Source organism: Lissotriton helveticus, chromosome 7, assembly GCF_964261635.1.
Source record: "Lissotriton helveticus chromosome 7, aLisHel1.1, whole genome shotgun sequence".
Taxonomy (NCBI): domain Eukaryota; kingdom Metazoa; phylum Chordata; class Amphibia; order Caudata; family Salamandridae; genus Lissotriton; species Lissotriton helveticus.
The window spans coordinates 1562614802-1562629255 of NC_136068.1; the positions used below are offsets into that span (position 1 = coordinate 1562614802).

Genomic DNA, 14454 nt, shown 5'->3' on the forward strand with positions numbered 1-14454 from the left:
ACAATTAAACCACCTACTGCCCCAACTCACTGGCCCTCCTTCAAACACAACAATACAACAAGATCTAGACCCCAGGCTAGTTGGTACACAGACACTCAGACTAATGAAATGCCACTGCAAACAACTGGAGCGTTTATGGAGAATAAGCCAGGGCAATACAGAAAGAAGCATGTTCAAATCTGCCCTGAGCCCCAACCACAAAATGATCCAGACCACCAAACGTGCCACTCTGGTGGACTGCATCAATGCCAGCAGCAAAAGAAGCAAAGAGAACTTTGACATTTTGAAGGATTACACCTTCCCAACGGCCACCTCCAACTCAATCACCTCCTCGTGAGACCTCTACAACAATCTCTCTCAATTCTTAAGCAACAAAATCACTGCCATCTACAGCAACTTCACTCCCCAAACAGACCCGACAGATCTCGCTAAACACCTCCCGATCTTTTCAGAGAACCAATGCTAAGGACATGGCCTGTCATCTCCCCAGACGAAACCACAGCCACCAGGGGTCCATTCACTCAGGGGCCCTAACGAAGCCCTGCCCACGTTGTGCCTGGAGGAATGCAACCAATCAGCACCAAGCTCACACACATTCTGAATGCCTCCACGTTCAGTGACCTTCACAGATGCTTGGAAACATGCAACTGTCCTCTCATTGCTGAAGAAACCCTCCACAAGTTGTTTAACACTTGCCATCTACAGACCCATCTCCCTGCTACCATTCCCAGTCATGGCCTTGGAGATAATCATCATCAGATGCCTCACCAAATACCTCAACAACCACAAAATCCTCGACACATCTCAGTCTGATTTCAGACCTAACCACAGCACAGAACCTGCCCTCATTGCCACCACAGATGACAGCCGCATAACTCTGGACAGAGGAGACATGGCGGCTCTCATCTTCCGGAAATTCTCTGCAGCATTTTGGCACAGTCTTCCACCCAATCCTTATCCAACACTTGTATGATATCATAATCCAAGGACATACACTCCAATGGATCTGCTCCTCTCGGGCTGGAAGGACACAGTCAGGAAGCTTGACACCGAACACCTAGGAAGCCTGCGACCTCATCTGCGAAGTTCCGCAGGGATCCTCCCAAAGCCGGACCCTCTTCAATGCATACACAATCCCTCTAACTAGTATCATCAGCTCTCGAAATATTAACATCCTCCCCTACATGGATGATATGCAACTAAATTTCTCCCTCACGGACAAGATGCCCAGGACCTGAATCAAGTTCAGTTCCCTCACAAATGAAATCGTCCACTGGATGAAGACCAACTGTCTAAATCTGAACACTGACAAAACTGAAGTAGTGATCTTCAGGAACAGCACTTCTCCGTGGGACTCTACCTGGTGGCCAACAGAACTAATACCAATAGCCATGCCAAAAACATCACACAAACTCAACATGACTGTTCAAGTCAACGCCTCACACTTCCATACCCTGACAAAGCTGAAAAAGGTTTTGAAATAGCTCCCAATCAGCACCAAGAAAACTGTTACGAACGCCCTAGTCTCAAGCAAGCTGGACTATGGGAATACCCTCTATGCCAGAACAAAAAACTCCCCGGAAGGCTGCAGGCCATTCAGAACTCCGCAGCCAGAATCACTCTCAACCGCCCATTCTCCACTCACAACACACCATGCCTGATGCAACTCCACTGGCTCCCCATACACAAACAAGCACAATTCAAACTCCTCATCCACACTTTCAATGCACTATATAACACTTCCCCAACATACCTCAACAATCAAATCTGCTTTCACAAGCCTTAAAGACACCTCCGATCATCCAAACTCCTACTTGCACACATCCTACAGATATGGAAAACAAGATCCGGAAGTCAAGCCTTCTCCTACATCACTACTAAAGTGTGGAACGACCTGCCACTGCATATAAAAGCCTCCCCCTCACTTACTGAATTCTGCGAGAAGTTGAATACTTGGCTTTTCAAGTCGTCCTCTTGGCCCTAGGCTTGGCTAGGCTCATACCTCCTCAGAGCCAGGACAACCCCCCTAGGTGATTAACATAACACAACACAACACATGTTGGCTTCTAGGTGCTGGGAGCCAAGCTCTAGCGATCCAAGACTGACATTGGGACCTAGGGTGCTAAAAAAGATCCAGGTTTTTAATTCTTTAAGAAAGCAAGTGTGATCTTAAATGGTACATAGCTTGGGGGGAGCTGATTTCACCATATGAGTCTGAGACCCACGAAGGACTGACCTCTTCTACAACTCAATTGATGGTTTAACAAAAGCCTGGAACTAGATGATCCTAGATTCCTTGAAGGGTCACAGGGAGAAATAAGGTTTTGCAGGCTGCAGGGTCCAGTCCTATAAAATGGCACAATGTACAAATGAAAGGAGTTTTAAACATCGTCCTCTTATGGATAGGCAGCCAATGCAACTCCTTGAGCTTGTCAGAAATGGAGCAGAATTTTGTACGGTTAAGTAACATCCTTGATACAGCATTTTGAAGAAGTTGAATGTTCCTAATTTCAGAAGATGGTAGACCAAGTCGCCAGGCGTAACCATCCTGGTAGAGGGACGCCTTCGTTACCAAGATAATGTGACAGACCTTGGGAGGAAGGTCGAAAGCTGTCAACTATCGCCACTCAATCTCCATGCAACAAGGAGGAGTGTTGAGAGATTGGGGTGGAGAACTATCCCCTTCTGCTGCGACAGAAGATCCTCCAGAAAGGTCAGCCTCATTGGAGGACCGATGGCCATTCTCAACAACTTGGAATACCAGTCTGGAGCCACAAGGATGAATTGGACCTGGTTGTTCCTGAACTTCTTGAGGACTCTGGGCAGGAGTGGTATGGGAGGAAATGCATACAAGAGGCCTGAATTCCACTCAAGATGAAAAGCGTCTCCGAGTGAGAGTCGCCTTGAATTCTCCAGCGTGCAGAACTGCTGACATTGTGTGTCCTTGTAGGTAGAGAGCAGATCTAACCAAGGCTTTCCCGACTGCTGAAAGAGACCTTGCACCACCTCCGGATGGAGGTGTCATTCATAATCCGCTAGGTAACTTTAGCTGCTTTTGTACGATCTGGCATTCACAGAACTTGCCAGATGTAGAACCATCAGGAATATGCCATGCTGTTCCAACCGTGACCAGAGATGCAGGGTGTCTTGACAAAGGGTCCATGACCCCACCCCGCTCTGCTTGTTGCAGTATAACATGGTGGTGGTGTCTGTGAACGCTCGCACTAGCCTTACCTGGACGGAGGGTAGAAAGGCTTTCAATGCCAATCGGATGTCTCAGAGCTCCGAGCTCCAATAGGTTGAGGTGGACTTCTGATTCCACCGGAGAGTAGAGTCCTCTGATCTCCACCTCCCCCATCCAAGGAATGATGCATCTATCACTACTATCAGATCTAATCTGCTGCTGACCCAATTGTGAGCCACCACTGCAGGTCTTCTGTAGTTCCCTTTGAGATCTGTACCATGTCGGAGAGATACCCCTAATGATGCACCCACTGGAACTTCAGGTCCCATTGTAAAGCCCCCATATGCCAACGGGAATGTGTCACAAGCAGCATGCAGGAGGCCCAGCAGCCTCAGAGCCAGTCTCACCGAAATCCAGAATATAGGCTGAAACATCAGTATAATAGCCTCAATATCCGGGACTCGCCATTCGGGAAGATAGGCCCTGTTAGAATGTGGTTCTGACACTAGGGTCTGCCCGGATTTTTCGCTTTTTGAGCAACTAATTGTTAAGCTTTTACTGTGGGGGAGCCTCATAATCTGGGACTCACCCATAGTGAACTCATAATGAAGGAGACTGCATGGAGATTTTACTGGTGTCCCCCTGGCTTGACTAGGCCGCTGCGCAGCAGCTGGAGTAAGGGGCACCGCCTGGTTACATGCAGATACACGTGTACATGTGTGTGCACACGTGTAGGGCTGCGCAGGGGAGATTCCTGGTGTGCGCAGTCCAGGAGCAGGTACAAACAATGGTGTGGCAGGACCTATGAAGAACTGGGTGGTGACATGAAATATGCTTTATACACTGGAAAGAAACATGCCAGGGAAAGTCAGTGTGTTGTACTGTGTTTTTCACTTCATTATTCCCTTAAAGGGATGTGGAAACCATGGCTAGAGTAACTTCACAAGGCCTACAGATTCCAGACATGCACTAAAGGCCAGTGTAGCAGATGTGAGAAGAAGTATTCTGCAGAGTGCAAAGTCATATTTGTACTGCTTTTGGGTCGTCCAGAAACACTGGACGTTGCCATTTTGAACAACCCAGAGGCTGGACAAGAAGGAGGGAGCAGGGGCAGGGAAGTGATGTGTCGCTGTTTGATAGGACACACAGAGACTTGCTGCCAGCCCCGTACTCAACTTTTAAAAAGTACATGCACAGTATGAGAAGCTCTCTCTGGGGTGTGGTCTGCTACGGCGAAAGGTGCTGGAGCCTGGCGCAATGGGCAGTTGGAAGGAGGACACCCCTGACCTCCCCCTCCCCCAGGCACCTAACAACGCCAGAAGAAGAGCCCAGGACCGGTGCACAGAAACAGCGGGGGCCTCTGCGCAGGGAGAAGAGAGGCCAGTGAACCCGGAGGACGAAGGAGAGTGCTCTCAGTGGCTGGGGGACGCCACCAGGAGTGAGAAGATGCGGAAATGGGGCAGATCGGACACCCAGGGGCTGAGATATGGCCCCGGGAAGGTAGGCGACCGTTGACCCCTAAGAAGACCGACGACGAAGCGCGTTGGGCTCTGCCGCCAGTCTCAGAGATGCCCCCGGGGTGGGTCAGGTCCCGGGGGCTGCCCCCAAGGAGAAGTAAAGCCGGGGAGCGCCGTCGCACTCCCTTTGACGGTGCCCTACAGGGGCACCCGGAGCCCACCCTGGCCCCCACCGAAGATGTAGGCGGGGGAGCACTGGTGCACCCCCCCCCCCCCCCGCGAGGAGGATGGTGATGGCGCTCCCCGTGACAATGCCCCACGGGGTGCCAGGAGTCACCCTGGCCCCCGACGAAAATGGCGATGGGGCGCACCATCGCGCAATCCCATGCAGAGGAGGAGGGGCCCAGGACTCCATCTCGGGCCCCAAGGTGGCAGAGTGAGGGGGAGCGCCATCGCGCCACCTCCCCCCTCGAAGATGTTTGGGGGCCCAGGACCCCATCCCCGTGCCCAGAGTGTGGAAGAGGCCGCCGCACTCCCCACAAGACCCGGGGAAGCAGACTCGCCAGAATAGGACAGCCGGCTCCCGCAGCAGCACTGAAGAGTGCTGGCCGCACGGAGAGCCGGCGGGAGCAGCCTCCCTGCGCTGCCCTCCATCTTGGAAGGCCTGCGGAGGTCCCGGGTGGGTCCGGGACCCCAAAACCAAACGGAGGAGGAGCCAGAGGCCCGGGTGGGACCGTGCCCCCAACAAATGACATAAGCGGTTGGGGGTGGGCTCCCCAAGCCATCTAACTCACATGGGGGTCCAGGTGGGACCAGACCCCCCCAACAGTCGAAGAAGCGGCCAAAGGCCCACATCGCGGCTCTCCCCGGAGCAGCGGGAGAGCCGGTCATCAATTATGCAGCACAGCCCATCATTGCCTGCAAGCCTGCAAGGGAAACCCAGCGTTTTCTTGGCTTATGGGGCAAGATGATGTGCATACATGGGAGTGGTGGTACTAGACCCCACCCCCCTTGCGGGAGGGGTGGAGATGTTGTGCAATGTCACAAAGTAATTCCAACAGCTTATGTGTATTTGTAAATTGGTGCATAGTATTGAGTAGTGTGTGTGTTTAATAAATGTACTCTTCCTTTTATAAAGCAAAGTACAGACTGGTCAATCAATTATTGAGTGTTATTTATGCGCACCTGCAAATGGCGATTACTAGCCCACACCACCTCCCTTGAGTAAGCCTCAGACTGCTCTGCAGCGCTACCCTCGAGAGTCAGGCGCTACAATTGGGTGTTTGGTTCCCAGTGAAGGACAAATGTAGTCATGTTATTTGTGCAGGCCTCACAGATGCTGCCTCGTTTTCCAACAGGCCCAAAACTGCACAGTGTCCAGAACAGCGCAGATAAAAGGGAGTGTCTGAGAGGGATTAAGGTGTAACTTTGGCACTCTGGTAGTGTACTCCAGCGAATGCGGGAGGTCCGCTGTAGTCTGGAGGTGGGAGACGACAGCCTGGGTGAGCCTGCCTTCAAAAGCCAGCTGTCAAGATATGGGAAGACTGCCACACCTGATTTCCGCAGATGAGCTGCAACCACCACCATAACCTTGGTGAACATCCGAGGGGCACTGGTGAGGCCAAAAGGGAGCCCAGCAAATAGAAAATGCGTGTTGCCCACCGTGAACTGCAGGTAACGTCTGTGGGCAGGCAGGATGGGAATATGGAACTATGCATCCTGCAAATCCAATGATGCTCCAGGGTCCAGGGCAGACAGGACCTGAGCAAGAGTGAGCATTTTGAATTTCTCCTTCTTGAAGAAGTAATTTAAAGAGGGCAGATTGAGGATAGGATGAAGGCCTGCGTCCTTTTTGGGCACCAGAAAGTAGCGTGAATAGCAACCATTACCTACTTCTGCTGTTGGCACTCGCTCTATGGCTACTTTGGCAAAAAGGGCTGTCACTTCCTGGCAGAGAAGAGATAGCTGGTCCTCCGTCAGCCTGTCATAAGTAGGTGGCTTGGAGGGAAGTGTAGTCTCGAAGGGGAGGGAGTAGTTCCTTCTATGCAAATACCCACCTGTCTGATGTTATGGACTGCTAGTGGGGCAGGTGATGGTGAACCCTACCCCTCACACCCCCCGCTGGGTGCCATGATGGTAAATGGTTCGACGAGGACGGTTTGGAGGCTGTGCCTGCTGGAGGAGTAGATGGATTTGACCTGACCACTGACCACCTGACCTGCCCAGCAGGTAGGAACCGCGTACACGGCCACGCAGAGACTTGAAAGCTTGTGCGCCACAGAGGCTGGGCAGGTAAGGACACGGCTGTACAGCCTTTTCCGTGGCCACAAAAGAAGCAGAAGAGAGTTTGAGGATGACGAGGGGCCATAGAAAGGCCCAAGGATCTGGCTGCAGCCCGGCTGTCCTTCTAACGCTCCAGTGCTGAATCCATGTGGTCTCCAAAGAGATGGGAGCCATCAAAGGACATGTCCATGAGTGAGGACTGGACATCTCCAGAAAAGCCAGTGGTCCAACCAGGCGTGGCGTCGCAGGGCCACTGTTGACAAAACCACTCTGCCTAGTGAGCCGGTGGTGTCTTGTCCACAGCGAATGGTGAACTTAGCTGTATCCTCTCCCGTTGGCAACAACATGAAAGAGCACGACTTGTGACTCCTTCGCTCCTTCCTTTATAGCCGCGATAGGGGGAGAAAGCATGCCAGTATCTGGAGAAGTATCCAGTCCACTGGCTTTAACCAGATCCTCAAACCAGTCCATTTGGTCTTCAAAAGGCTGGTTTTCTTCAGGATACACTGACCCCTCCAATTCCTCCATGAGTACTAGCCTACAAGAATAGGGCTCAGGCGCTGGCTCAGCTGCGGAGCCAGACCTCAAGTGGTGACGCTCTCTCAGCTGGTCGGCTGATAGATGAGGTAAAGTTGAAGCACGCTTGGACTTCTTTTTTCATCTTGTGGGACTTCGACTTACCCAAGTGGCTCGATGACTTGGAGTGCAACAGAGACCTCAGGCCACGCAACCACTCCCGGGACCTTCCTCTGGACTGGCACATGGATTGTTGTGGCATTGCACGTCGTGCCACCATAAGTTTGAGGGATCGCTCCCTCAAAGCCATCATGTGCATGGCAAGGCAGCTGATGCAGGTTTTCGGATCATGTTCCCGCTCGAGGCACCAGAGTCAAACAAGGGGCTGAATGCAGCAAGCCATCGAGCAAGATAAACCGATTAAAGATAAATTCTTAAACAATGGTAGAAAGATTATGATTGCCAAGTATAAGAACTGTAAACATGAATTTATTTTGGGGCTGAATGTGTTGATACAGATTTTAATTTCTGTTACACTTCTACTTACTATTTGGAAGAAAAAAAATCACAGAACGCAGTTTTTTTAATTCATTTTGCATGATTCCATATCTAAATAAAAGAGTATTCTTTCAGTATTAAATGCCCAGTTATCTTCGTACGACATATGAATGCTGCTTGGGAGTATGAATGGCTGAGTGGATGAACAGAGGATGAAGGGAACTAAAGTTTTTAGAGTCTGGTCAGAAGTAATGAAATGAAGGTAAGACTGGTAAGTGACTAGATGTTGGGGCTGCAATAAAGGAGATAATGTGGACTCGAGACGGATTTAATGTGGGGGGAAATGGTTTTAATGCTTAAAATAGAACTATCCGTTAGAATCCTACCCACCCAGATTAGAGCACTCAACATAATTGCTCTAATCTGCTACAAAGTTGTTTCCTTACAACGTTCGTATTAATATTGGTATTCAAAGATATCCAGTTATTTAACAATATACATTTTTCTGCTTTGAACATTTCTCTAAATTAATTATTTCATGTCACAATTAAAGAGGCCATCCATAACTATAAAGCAATGAAATAACGTCCTATACCAGCACGGGTGAGAGGGGTGGACCATGATGTTGGCTGGAAGGTCCGATTGGCCAAGCAAGTCATAGAACTGTTAGACATTCAGTGCAAAGTTGTTACCACATACAGAGGCATATTAGCAAAGAAATGAGGCAGCGCAGCGCTGAAAGCAATTTAGCAGTGCCACTCTGCGTCATTTAAAAAATGTAGGGATCCGCTGTATTCAGAAGGATACGGCGCACCCCTGTGTTTTCCTTTGTAGCGGCACAAAAAAAGCTGCCTAGAGCCAACGCAGACAACCTTGTACCATGGCGCAAGTGTGCCTGCGTTGCAGGGATGATTGTTTATGTGCAGGAAGGGGCACCTTCCTGCACTTCCTGCACTGATGCTAACCAGCACAAAATGTTTTTTTATCAAATTACTTTCCATTGCAAAACTTTGTTTGCGTTGTAAAGTACCCTACAAGTAACGCAAAGCAGTGCGAAGCATTGCTTTGTGTTACTTATCACCGGGGGCCGTCATGAGAATGGAAGGGGTTGATGCCATCTGAGAGGCGGCATTAAGAGGGAAAATGTTTTCATTTCTCCTTTCTTTTGCTACTTTGCAAGCGTGCTGCACTGGACAGCACACATATAAAGTGGGGAAAGTGTTTTTACTTGTCTAGGCATAGTATTTTGTACATGAAGGGTACCCTTCCTGTACCAAACCTATGCTAGACTAAGGCATGCACCTTAGTGCTATGGTGCTAAGGTGTGCGCGTGGCGCACAGCAACTGAAACCAGCACCAGAGCTCCCTGTCACCAATGCAGTGCAGCCTCTGTGGTGGCTGCACTGCGTTGCGTGCCTATGTTGAATATCAAGCCTAAAGTATTTCTCCTTGTTGCGCCACTCTAACGCCTGCTATTCAATGGCGTGAGTTGTTGGCGCTGCCTCAGATTTACAGATCCTTGTAAATCTAGGGCAGCGTCAAAAAGCAATGGGTGTGGCGGTGGGACGATATTTACAATGCGACGTTACGCCAAGCAAAGTGGCTTTGTGCCACATTTTAAATATGGAGCAGGGCACTGCACCACCGGAGCATCGTAAAAAGGGACGCTACTGTGGCGCAATGCCCTTGTAAATATGCCCTACAATGTGGTAACATTCTGTGCGTGGAAACACCAGTACATTCCGCGTTTTGTAGCTCGGAATGGGGAAATTAGGTATTAAGACAGTAGCGGGCGCCTGCACTAAAATACACAACCCGGTGCGCCACTTCCTTTCAGAGAAGTTCGGTGACGCCCTCATCTCAGGAATACTGGGTGGTATCTATGGGGAAAACCATTACACCGCTGCTTCAGTTTTTTTCCACAGGGCGGTAATCACCTGCCCTTTCCAGCGACCAGGTCAAAATCGAGTCATGCAGAAATACAGCGTGTTGCACCCGTGACTGCTAAACTATAAACAATTCGGGGCATATTACCAACAAGTAGCGATAATTATCGCTAAATAGGCTTAGCGACGATTATTTATTTTTATTTATTTTATTATTATTATTATTTTTTTTTAATCGCTGCCTATCGCTGGATATGTTAGCGGAGAAAACATGCTATTAGCAACGTTTTTCTCCATTGCGCTAAAATATCAAGTGATAGCGGCGAAATGCGTGAATATTGCTGAGAATACAACGATATTAACGCATTAGCGACGAAATGCTCTTAGCCATGTTATCCACCTGCCATTGGATAACACGGCTAAGCACTGGTCTGAGCAGGCGTTGGTTTTTGGCAATAGTGAGAATATTTCCATTACTATGCCTGCCTTGCTAATAGGCGATAGCGACGTTAGCGACTGCTTTCAGTCGCTAACAGGTTGGGTACGCCCACTTTGCATGTCATTAGCGATAAATATCGCTGACATGCAAAGCAGGCCCCAAACCGCTCGCTATCGCCTAAAAGCTGTCGCTAACATTAGTTAGCGACAGCTTGCTAATAGAGCGATAGAATTATCGCCGCTTAAACCGGCGATAATTGCCTATTGCCACCCTTGGTAATGCCCCTGCAGTTTTTCCCTGGGCAAATCCCTCTGAGTTTTACCTGAATAAATGTTTCTGGTTCTGTGTTTTTTGCCCACCACTTGTGATCCTGATTCTGCTCGCACCAGTGTAAAGATGAATCATTATTACCGCGAGTCCTGTAAAGAGGCGGAGGGCGAGGGGGAGGTTTCCCAGGTATTTAAACGCACGCTTCCCTCAACGACCCGTGACACACGAGCGGAGAGCAGCGCGGGGTTCCCGGCACTCCGTGACCGGTCCTCTAAGGTTTCATTACCCAGATGCCCTGGGCTCGGTTCAGCGGCACCAGCTGCCAGAGTCCGCCGGGCGCTATTAATTACCCCTCGGAGCTATTTTTAATCCTCGCCGCTATATGCCTCCTTACTGCTCTGATTAATAGGAGCTGACGGAGAGCCTAATGGGGCGATGGACAAGGCAGCAAAGAGGGCTGGCCACGGACCAAAGAGTCTGGGGCGTGGCTAACAAAAGTGCAGTAGGCGCAGTAGCGCCGGAGCCCAGACTTTGACTCGAGCGTTTTCTTTTGTCCTTCACGTGTGCTTCACTTAAAAAAAACGTTGGCTCTTTTAATTGGTTCCTGTGAACAAAGTATGCCAAAAAACAAACAAAACCCTATGAACAATGAAAACATATAAAGCCTGTTGATAACACAGATCCAAACATCAAGGTTTGCGAAATAAACCTCTTTCGACAAAGCAACAATGACAATAGGTCGGGTCTGCCAAAAGTATAACCCGCACAAATCAAAGACCAACGAGAACAGCCAGCATCTTACAAAAAAAATCCGTGCACTCCATCCAACAATGAAAGGTGGCACTACTATTATTTTCGTGTGTGCAGTTTTAAATAGCGCGCGAACTCGACCCGAAGGTATTGGAGCGCTTTACATACCTGTTAGGGTCACTAGGACACATTAATTTCTAGGCACCGGGAGATGAAGTGATTTACCCAGATTCACGGGATGTTGAGCTGGTGCCAGACTCCGACCCTGGTTCCAAAGATCCACGGGCAGCAGCTCTTGCCGTTATGCCACAGCTGCTTGTTTTGCAGTCGTTTTCAGGTCTTCCCCGTGGCACCCTGTGATTTCGGCTCCTCCAGGGCGATGTGAATGGAGCTGGAACTGTATAACCCACGATGCCACCCTGTGAGTTGGCAGGTGTGCCTTCCCCAGCACTCGTGTGTGTGTGTTCGTCAGTAGATCTAGGTTTTACAGATTTTATGAGCTGAGCACAGAGATGTGCTGTGTATGCGGATGGTAGTGAGTCATGCACTAACAGTTCTTGGTGGTTTCCATCGGTGGCTCCCTCAGCATGGGTTGGTCTGTGTGTGCACGCGTGGGCGGGAGGGAGGGAGGGAACAGCGTCACCAGTATGCATCTGTGATGGCACACCGTTCTGTAACTGTTTCACAAGAGAGCAGGCCCTTGCCATGGGGTGCCCCACGCCCTCTGTAAACAGAGTTCTAGCCTAAAGTATACATGATGCCTGTTCACAGCTGCTGCCTGTGCGGTTTTCAGGCCATTTTCTCTTTAAAGTGCTTTGCCCTCTGACGCAGGCACATCAAAAGGAGGCTGACGTGCCTGGGACAGACGCCTCCCATCATTATTTTAGCAAAGGATCTTCAATGTCACGTGCTAAAGATTCCTACAGAAGAAACCTTAAAATATATGTATATTCCAGTAAGCACAGAAACCGGCGGTTCTCGGGATGTACAGACGGCAGCGGTGGTAACAGAGGGGCTCCGAGGATGCCAGACTGGATTTGACAGCTCCGAGAGCCGCAGGAACAGGACTTACGAGAAGCGAGACCTTCGAGGCTTAGAATGACACGAGACACCAAAAGGGAGGCCTACGAATTGCTTACTGCACGAGGCCTCCCTTCGGCAGACAGAAAGACCAGTGCGAACTGGGGACCAGAACAGAGGCCTCCGGAGGAAAGGGGGGGGGGGGGGGGGAGGATTGCGAACAAGAAATCAGAACACTTCTCTGAAGACTAGACAGGGACACACACACACAGGGACACACACACACACGGACACACACACACCTGGGAAGAGGAGTTTTGGGAAATGAGTCCCCCAACGAATGGGGTTACGGGAACCAAGGTGAGTGAAAGAGGCCTGTGAGGCGCGTGGACAGTAACTACAGGAAAAAAAAGGCCTCGGGTGGATATACGGACACAAACTGGAGTAACCAGAAATGATAGCTCGCTAAGAGCGACAAAGAGGTGTGACACAAAGAGCAGTGAGAAGAGAGGCCTCCGAAGGAGAGAGAGTGATCGTGTAAACACTGGGTGCGAACAGATAGAGCTGAGGCAGGCGAGACACGGGTACAACTAGACAGAACTTCGATTATGCCGGAGTAATTTAAGAAATTACGCGTTACTCTTTGAGGTGGAATTACTGAAACCTACATGATTATTCCTGCTTGCATAATTAAGAGCATTTTTTTTTGGGGGGGGGAATACTAAAGCGAGGGCACATTCTCGCTACTCGTGTTCTGCTGCATTTAGTGCTGTTTTTTGTGCAAAATTCATCCTCGTGCCCATTTTGGACACACCGGTGCCTTTTGCACAAATAAAAATACAGCTAAGTACCGCCAATAAATTGGGGGAAAATCCTACCCCAAGAGCACATTTATCAAGCACTCACTACTTCGTGTTCTGTTGCATTTAGCGATATTTCCTAGTGCAAAACGCAGTGTGTCCATTTTGGACGAAGTGGGTCATTTTTGCGGTAAGAAATGGTGCTAAGAGCATACTTACTTTTCTTGTGTAATTCAAGCATAATCTTGCAAAATTCTTCGGTAATTCTGTGTGTTTACACAACACTGAATTGTGCCATTTACACCCACCCCTACACAAGGGCTTAGGAGTTACTATTAATGAACAGGCCTGGGTTAAATACACTAGAGAAAGAAATGAAAGAAAAGTGCAGCAGAGGAGTCCAGGGAGCAGGAGCTAATATAAACCAAGCCTATAGCTGCCAAGTACCCCTGTTCCATGTGTGATTCGATCAGTCAGTTCGGGATTTTCTTAGAATTCTGGGACTTGTAGTCTTATTTAACCCACTATAAAACCAAGACTACAAGTTGCAGAATTCTCAACAAATACTAGTACTGGACTAAATAGTAAAGCATATACCTAGGAAACTTGGTAGTTATGATACAGAGACATCGTGGGAACAACAGGAGTTATGAGTACAACACAGATTTAGAGAGACATAAGAAAAGATGTGCTTCCTCTGCAAGGATGCCTCTGAGTCTCGGAGCTCTCACAGGGCTAGGTGACATCACAGGAATTAATACTGGCGAACAGTGAGAGGTCAACGTGGGCCTGACCTGCGAGAGCCCTCTCTGCCCTGCTCGTGCCCAAGCTGACACCAACTTACCTTTTAGAAATTTGGGCAGTAACATTCACTTCAGTAAAATCAAGGCTTTGAGTGGGCAGGGTAGTCTCACAACCCGTAGTTATTTAAAATGGACATTGAAACGGGTCCCTTTTGGGCCTTCCATTCATCTCCTTAACTTTCCTGGCAAACAACACTGATCGATGTCTGAACAATGAGCGTAATAAAAAAAAAATTAACTCAATCCATGTCACCGATTTAGCTCCTATATATTTTACATGTTTTATGTAATCTTGCATTCCCTAAGCGTGTTAGCTATTTTCATGTTGTTTTTCTGCATTTTTTTTTACTGTGGTATATAACTATTATATAGCACATGCTTTGAACTGAATTGCATTGAGATGTTTACAATGGATCATGATTGAGAGCTATTGAGCAGAGGCCGAAGGCAGTGCGAATATCTCACAGTGCCTAGGAGTGGGTCAAAAACGTGCTCGGAGGCCATGTACTCTGAATCTTTGTTCTCTGCAGAGCTCACAGAGCAATGGT

General features: G+C 49.1%; 1 protein-coding gene across 3 annotated transcripts in view; it reads right to left on the reverse strand.

Annotated features, from left to right (window-relative positions):
* Window positions 1-14454, reverse strand: part of LOC144770503 (suppressor of cytokine signaling 3-like) — a 101953-nt gene that overhangs the window by 25209 nt on the left and 62290 nt on the right. The window contains exon 1 of one of the 3 annotated variants that reach the window (XM_078655061.1): window positions 11452-11565. The exons of the other annotated variants lie outside the window; for them this stretch is intronic. The gene's annotated coding sequence lies outside the window, so the exon portion shown is untranslated. Of the gene's footprint in view, window positions 1-11451; window positions 11566-14454 lie in introns of those variants that run through there. 3 annotated transcript variants of the gene reach the window in all.